Raw genomic sequence first — 7,133 nt, 5'->3', positions numbered from 1 at the left:
CAGCAGTAGGGACTATGCTGCTACTATCAATAGTTCGTGCTCTCTTGGGTGCCATTGAATCTTCAATAAAAGTGTTTAAGAACTGAGATTTTGTGTTTGGGAGAGAGTTTAAGTGTAGAAAGTTTGTGGGAGATATGTAGGATAGGTGTATGTATATATAGGGTGTGGATTAGGTTAAATTAGATTAGGAGTGGGGTTGAGGGATAAAAATCATGGAGTAATAGGAAAAAAGTTTGTGGGTTTATGGGCTGTGTTGGGTATTTTTAATTTTCTGAATTTTTTTTTTTTTGTATTTTTATGAACTGTAAAAAAAATTCTGGCAGCCGACCCCTGAGCGGTCGCTCAGCAAAGCTGAGCGGGCGCTCAGCTTGCTGAACGGTCGCTCAGCAGAGCTGAGCGGGCGCTCAGGGGGTCACTGGAATTTTTTTTCAGTCCCATTTTTCTGATTTTTTTTGTGTTTTTGGATAGGTTATTAACTTCTAAGGGTTCCTGTAACAACAAATCATGGGTTGCCTCCCACGCAGCGCTTCTTTTTCGTCATTAGCTTGACGTTGCGTACCTTTCTCAAGTAGTGAATAAAATGGCACTAACCACTTCTCGGTTTGCCATGTCCCCATAGTAGTGCTTCAAGCGCTGACCATTAACCTTGAATGCCTGGTCCAGATCATTCTCAAAAATTTCCACCGCTCCATGTGGAAACACAGTTTTGACAATAAAAGGTCCAGACCACCTTGATTTCAACTTCCCAAGAAAAACTCGGAGACGAGAGTTGAATAAGAGAACTTGTTGCCCCGACACGAATGACTTAGGATGTAGCTTCCTATCGTGCCACCTCTTCACCTTTTCCTTGTACATTTTGTTATTCTCGTACGCTTGAAGTCGGAATTCATCAAGTTCATTAAGCTGAAGCATTCTTTTCTTACCAGTTGCATCTAAATCCAGGTTCAACTTTTTCAACTGCCCAGTAGGCCTTATGCTCAAGCTCTGCAGGTAAATGACATCCCTTACCGTACACCAACTGAAACGGGGATATACCAAGTGGAGTTTTATATGTTGTTCTGTAAGCCCAAACAGCTTCATCGAGCTTTAAAGACCAATCCTTCCTTGACGGACAAACAACCTTCTCTAGAATGCGCTTGATCTCTCTGTTAGACACTTCCGCTTGACCATTTATTTGCGGATGATAGGCAGTAGAAACTCGATGATTCACATTATAACGCTGCATCATAGAAGTGAACTTACGGTTGCAGAATTGCGACCCTTCATCACTTATGATTACACGAGCTGTTCCAAACCTTGTGAAAATCTGCTTACGAAGAAAATTCAGCACTGCCTTTGCAACATTTGTCGGTAAAGCTTTGACTTCTACCCATTTTGAGACATAATCGACTGCCAGCAAGATGTACTGATTATTGCAGGATGAGACAAAAGGCCCCATGAAATCGATTCCCCAAACATCAAAGACCTCGACTTCAAGCATCATATTTAATGGCATCTCATCCTTTCTCGTCAAATTTCCCACTCTTTGGCACCGATCACACCTTAAAATAAACTGATGAGCATCCTTAAAGAAAGTAGGCCAGAAAAAGCCTGCTTGCAGAATACGAGCTGCCGTCTTCTCACCACCATAGTGTCCACCATAAACTGTGGAGTGGCAGTCTCGTAATATCCCCTCCGTCTCACAGAACGGGATACATCTCCTGATGATCTGGTCAGCTCCCTGTCTAAACAAATATGGTTCATCCCATATATACCACTTCACATCATGCAAAAACTTCTTCTTTTGAGCGGAGGTCAAATTAGGAGGCATTATATTGCTAACAAGATAGTTTACAATATCTGCAAACCATGGCTCTTCCTCCTGAACTGCGAACAAATGCTCATCCGGAAAAGATTCATTGATTAATGTCCTATCTTGTGAAGTAGACTCGGGATTCTCCAACCTAGAGAGATGGTCAGCTACTTGATTCTCAGTACCTTTTCGATCCTTGATCTCTAACTCAAATTCCTGAACTAAGAGCACCCAACGAATGAGTCTCGGCTTCGAATACTTCTTGGAAACCAAATAGCGAATGGCCGCATGATCAGTGAATATTGTTACTTTAGTCCCAAGCAGATAAGATCGAAATTTCTCGAAACCAAAGACTATAGCCAAGAGCTCCTTCTTCGTAGTGGTGAAGTTCATTTGGGCCCCATTTAAGGTCTTACTCGCATAGTAGACCACATGAAAGAGATTATTCTTGCGCTGTCCCAGAACTGCACCTATCGTATAATCACTCGCATCACACATCATCTCAAATGGCTCTGTCCAATCTGGTGCTGTAATAACTGGTGCAGTGATCAAACTCTTCTTGAGAGTCTCGAATGCCGCCAAACATTCATCATCAAATTTGAAAGGCACATCTTTCTCAAGCAAATTGCACAACGACTTAGATATCTTCGAAAAGTCCTTGATGAATCGCCGATAAAAACCCGCATGACCAAGAAAACTACGGATTCCTTTCACAGAAATAGGTGGTGGAAGATTTTCAATGACTCCCACCTTGGCCTTGTCCACCTCCAGACACTTGCTAGAGACCTTATGCCCAAGAATAATGCCTTCACGCACCATAAAATGACATTTCTCCCAATTGAGCACCAAATTAGTTTCCACGCACCTTTTGAGTACGGCGCGAAGATTATTCAAACATTCATCAAACGAATGTCCATAGACGGAGAAGTCGTCCATGAACACCTCGACATTATTTCCAATCATGTCAGAGAATATAGCCATCATACATCTCTGAAAAGTGGTCGGGGCGCCACATAACCCAAACAAAACTCTGCGAAAAGCAAATGTGCCAAATGGACAAGTGAAGGTAGTCTTTTCCTGATCCTCTGGTGCAATACAAATCTGATTATACCCTGAATAGCCATCCAGAAAACAATAATACTCATGACCAGCCAACCTGTCAAGCATCTGATCAATGAATGGAAGAGGGAAGTGATCCTTCCTCGTGGCTTTGTTCAACTTTCGATAATCCATGCATACTCTCCATCCTGTAACTGTTCGAGTGGGGATGAGCTCATTCTTCTCATTTGCTACCACAGTGATACCTCCTTTCTTAGGTACACATTGTACGGGGCTCACCCACGAACTGTCAGAAATAGGATAAATAATGCCTGCATCTAGCCATTTCAGAATTTCTTTCTTCACCACCTCCTTCATGATAGGATTAAGTCTGCGCTGTTGTTCAATAGTCGGCTTACTACCTTCCTCTAGCAGAATTTTATGCATATAATATGAAGGGCTGATCCCCTTGATGTCTGCTATAGTCCATCCAATAGCCGATTTGAATTCTCTCAAAATCCTTAAGAGCTTGTCTTCCTCATTACCTGAAAGGTCAGATGCAATAATAACAGGTAAAGTAGATGCATCACCTAAAAAAGCATACCTCAAGTGTTTAGGTAATGGCTTGAGCTCCAAGGTAGGTGCTTCCTCTATTGATGGTTTGAGCTTTCCTTCAGCATTCTTGAGGTCAGAAGTACCAAGAGATTCAAACGGCATGTCCAGCTTTCGCTTCCAGGGAGAAGCATTCAGATATTGTAATTGCTCATTGCCATCTTCATCATCACTGTCAAAATCCCCCACTAAGGCCTTTTCCAATGCATCAGACATTAGCATGCGATTGAGTTCCGAAGTAACCGCAGAATCAATCACATCCACTTTTAAGCACTCCTCATCTTCTGTAGGGAATTTCATTATCTTGAATACGTTGAAGCTCACATCCTGATCTTGTACCCGCATAGTAAGTTCACCTTTCTGCACACCTATCAAGGTACGGCCAGTAGCCAAGAAAGGTCTTCCCAAGATTATGGGAATCTTCTTATCTTCCTCAAAATCCAGAATAACAAAATTTGCAGGAAAGAAGAACTTATCCACCTTGACTAGCACATCCTCCACTATGCCCCTTGGGTAAGTAATAGAAGGATCAGCCAATTGTAGAGACATGTATGTGGGTTTTGGATCAGGCAAATCCAACTTTTTAAAGATCGACAACGACATCAGATTGATGCTTGCTCCCAAATCACAAAGGCACTTGTCAAAAGTCAACTTGCCAATGGTGCAAGGAATGGTGAAGCTACCTGGATCTTTCAGCTTTGGAGGCAACTTTTGCTGCAGAACAGCGCTGCATTCTTCCGTGAGAGCAACAGTCTCAAGGTCATCCAGTTTCACCTTCCTTGAAAGAATATTCTTCATAAACTTCGCATAACTAGGCATTTGCTCCAGAGCCTCAGCGAAAGGTATATTGATGTGAAGTTTCTTGAACACCTTCAGAAACTTACCGAACTGTCTATCCAGCTTTTGTTGCTGCAATCTCTTAGGAAAAGGTGGTGGAGGATAGAGCTGTTTCTCCCCTGTATTACCCTCAGGCAGAGTGTGTTCAACAGTAGTCTTCCTTGGTTCCGCCGCTTTCTCCTTTTGCTTAGCTTCTTCATCTCTAATTTCAGCTTCTCCTTCTTTTGGCTTTTCAGCATCAGCCACTTTCCCAGACCTTAAGGTAATAGCCTTGACTTGCTCTTTAGCTTCCTTCCTGCCTGGTACTTCAGTGTCACTGGGAAGAGTGCTAGGTTGACGATTGAGCACTGCATTGGCTATTTGACCTATTTGGTTTTCCAAGGTCTTGATAGAAACCGCCTGACTTTTGCATAACAGCTTAAGTTCCTCAAAATCAGCACTAGTAGGTGTAGCTGCACTTCCCTGTTGAGGATATGATTGCCTTTGAGCATACTGCTGTGGTTGCTGGAATCCAAGTGGATTAAACTGTTTACTCACACCTTGCTGATATGATGGCTGAATAGCATTCTGATTATTACCCCAGCTGATATTTGGATGATTTATGTTATTAGGATGATAAGTAGCTGGCACAGGCTGCTGTTGTCGCTGATAATTATTCACATACTGAATAGATTCGTTGACAAGAGAGCACTGATCCGTAGCATGAGAACCTGCACAAAGCTCACAAATCATATCTATTTGATTAACTCCATATGTAGCCAGAGAATCAACCTTCATTGACAGCGCTTGGAGCTGCGTTGCAATAACGGTGGCTGCATCGACTTCCAGAATACCTGCTACCTTCCCAGGTATCATCCTCTGAGTTGGGTTTTGATGCTCATTTGCATCCATAGTCTCGATAAGATTATAAGCCTCAGTATAGTTTTTAGCCCATAAGGCGCCTCCAGCTGCTGCATCGAGCATGGGCCGAGATTGGGCCCCCAAACCATTATAGAAACCAGTGATCACATCCAATCGGGCATTCCATGATGTGGACACTTCCTCAACATTTCCTTGTAGCGTTCCCACGCTTCACACATAGATTCTGTAGGTTGCTGCGCAAACTGAGTAAGAGCACTCCTCATAGCAGCAGTCTTTGCCATCGGATAAAACTTCACCAGAAACTTTTGCGCAAGATCTTGCCAAGTAGTGATGGACCCAGCTGGTTCAGAATGTAACCAGTCCTTAGCTTTGTCCCTCAGTGAGAATGGGAAAAGCCTCAGCTTGATAGCCTCATCAGTTACGCCATTATACTTAAAAGTGCTGCAGATCTCGACAAAATTCCTTATGTGCATGTTGAGGTCTTCAGTCGCAGCCCCTCCAAAAGAAACAGAATTCTGCACCATCTGAATAGTGCCCGGCTTGATTTCAAAGGTATTAGCTTGAATAGCTGGATGAAGAATGCTTGACTGAATGTCATCAATTTTCGGCCGAGAAAAGTACATAAGAGCTGGATCAGCCTGAACAATATGATCACCCATGTTTACTGGTTCTTTCTGCTCAGTTCCTGAATCCGAATCTTCAAAATCTATCTTCTCCAGAATATCAAGAACTTCATCTGTCTCCTCAGCTGTATCTAAAGTCCTCTTGCGAGTACGAGAACGAGTTTGCATAAACGCTCGCTAAAGTACCTGAAACACAACCGAAAACAATAAGTAACTACTACGTCCTAATCACTGAGTCCTAATGACCAATGATGGTAAGTACATAAACTAAACAAATACGCCGAGTTCCCCGGAAGCGGCGCCAAAAACTTGTTAGGGCGAAAACACGCGTTAATATTCACGCAAGTATACGCGTTCGCAAGTAATATAGAATACTTTCTAGTTCGTTCCCATAGAGACTCAGACTAATTATTGTTTAGTTAAACTCACGCACCAATGTATGATTACTTCCCAATGTTAAGACACTAACACTTAGAATTGTTGACTAAATATTAACTACAATTAATTACTTAATTAATCACTTAATTAACAATTCAAATTAACAATATTACAACACTCATGAGATCACAACTTCATTACTACTTCCTTCAATAGTTATTGTTATTACATTTAGCATGTGACAATGATGATATTAATCGAATAACACGAAACTGATAAAAGCCAACTTTCATTGTACTAATACCATTTTACCAAACATCCAACATTAAGATAGAAGTTGAATAGTCATCAATTATGCTGAGTTCCTATATGTCTACAGAAATTAACAACACAACGATTTAAGCACAAGTTATTCCTTTTGATTACATAGGGCGAATAAAACTGTTAGAGTTACCCACTAATCATGCACATCATACATGAACCTATGCTAGCATGGCAAGTTCTAAATCTCAATATCCACCGTCGCTTCACAAGAGATTAACACCCTATCATATATGTTCGTGACGCACATAAGACGAATACGCACAACCAATACTAGATATCATACAATCATCACACACTAAAGTATTAAACAATTAACTAAAGAATTCCATAGTAAATCCGTTGCGACCCCATGATCACGATTAGCCCATAATAGCACTCATCGTCATCATGGGTTCATATGAAATCATGATAAACAAACACAAGAAAATAATAACTAAACTAATTATATTAAATCAGATTACGTCACAAGAGTAAATAGGTTCAAAGTAAGAAAACTAGCATCCAACGTTACAACGAAACAAGAATCACAAGAAAATATGCTTCTCTTCGCTGCTGTGTGCTAAAACGGTCTTCTTTCTTATCTCCTTCGCTCCTTGCTTAATACCACGATCCTCTCTCTTGAAAACGTCTCCAAATCTACTTATATAATAGTCCATAAAACTCAGATT

The 7,133-nt window shown here is 41.4% G+C and overlaps 1 non-coding gene across 1 annotated transcript; it reads left to right on the top strand.

Moving 5' to 3' along the window:
* The first annotated feature begins 5,299 nt into the window (after window positions 1-5,299).
* LOC141715450 (small nucleolar RNA R71) lies at window positions 5,300-5,406 on the top strand. The gene has a single exon (XR_012572213.1). It is a non-coding gene; the product is annotated as a small nucleolar RNA R71 (small nucleolar RNA).
* Window positions 5,407-7,133: the final 1,727 nt, after the last annotated feature.

This window comes from Apium graveolens, chromosome 3 (assembly GCF_009905375.1).
Source record: "Apium graveolens cultivar Ventura chromosome 3, ASM990537v1, whole genome shotgun sequence".
In the NCBI taxonomy this organism is placed as follows: Eukaryota; Viridiplantae; Streptophyta; class Magnoliopsida; order Apiales; family Apiaceae; genus Apium; species Apium graveolens.
Note: the sequence above shows the minus strand (reverse complement) of the source record. Positions and strands in the feature narration are given on the sequence as shown.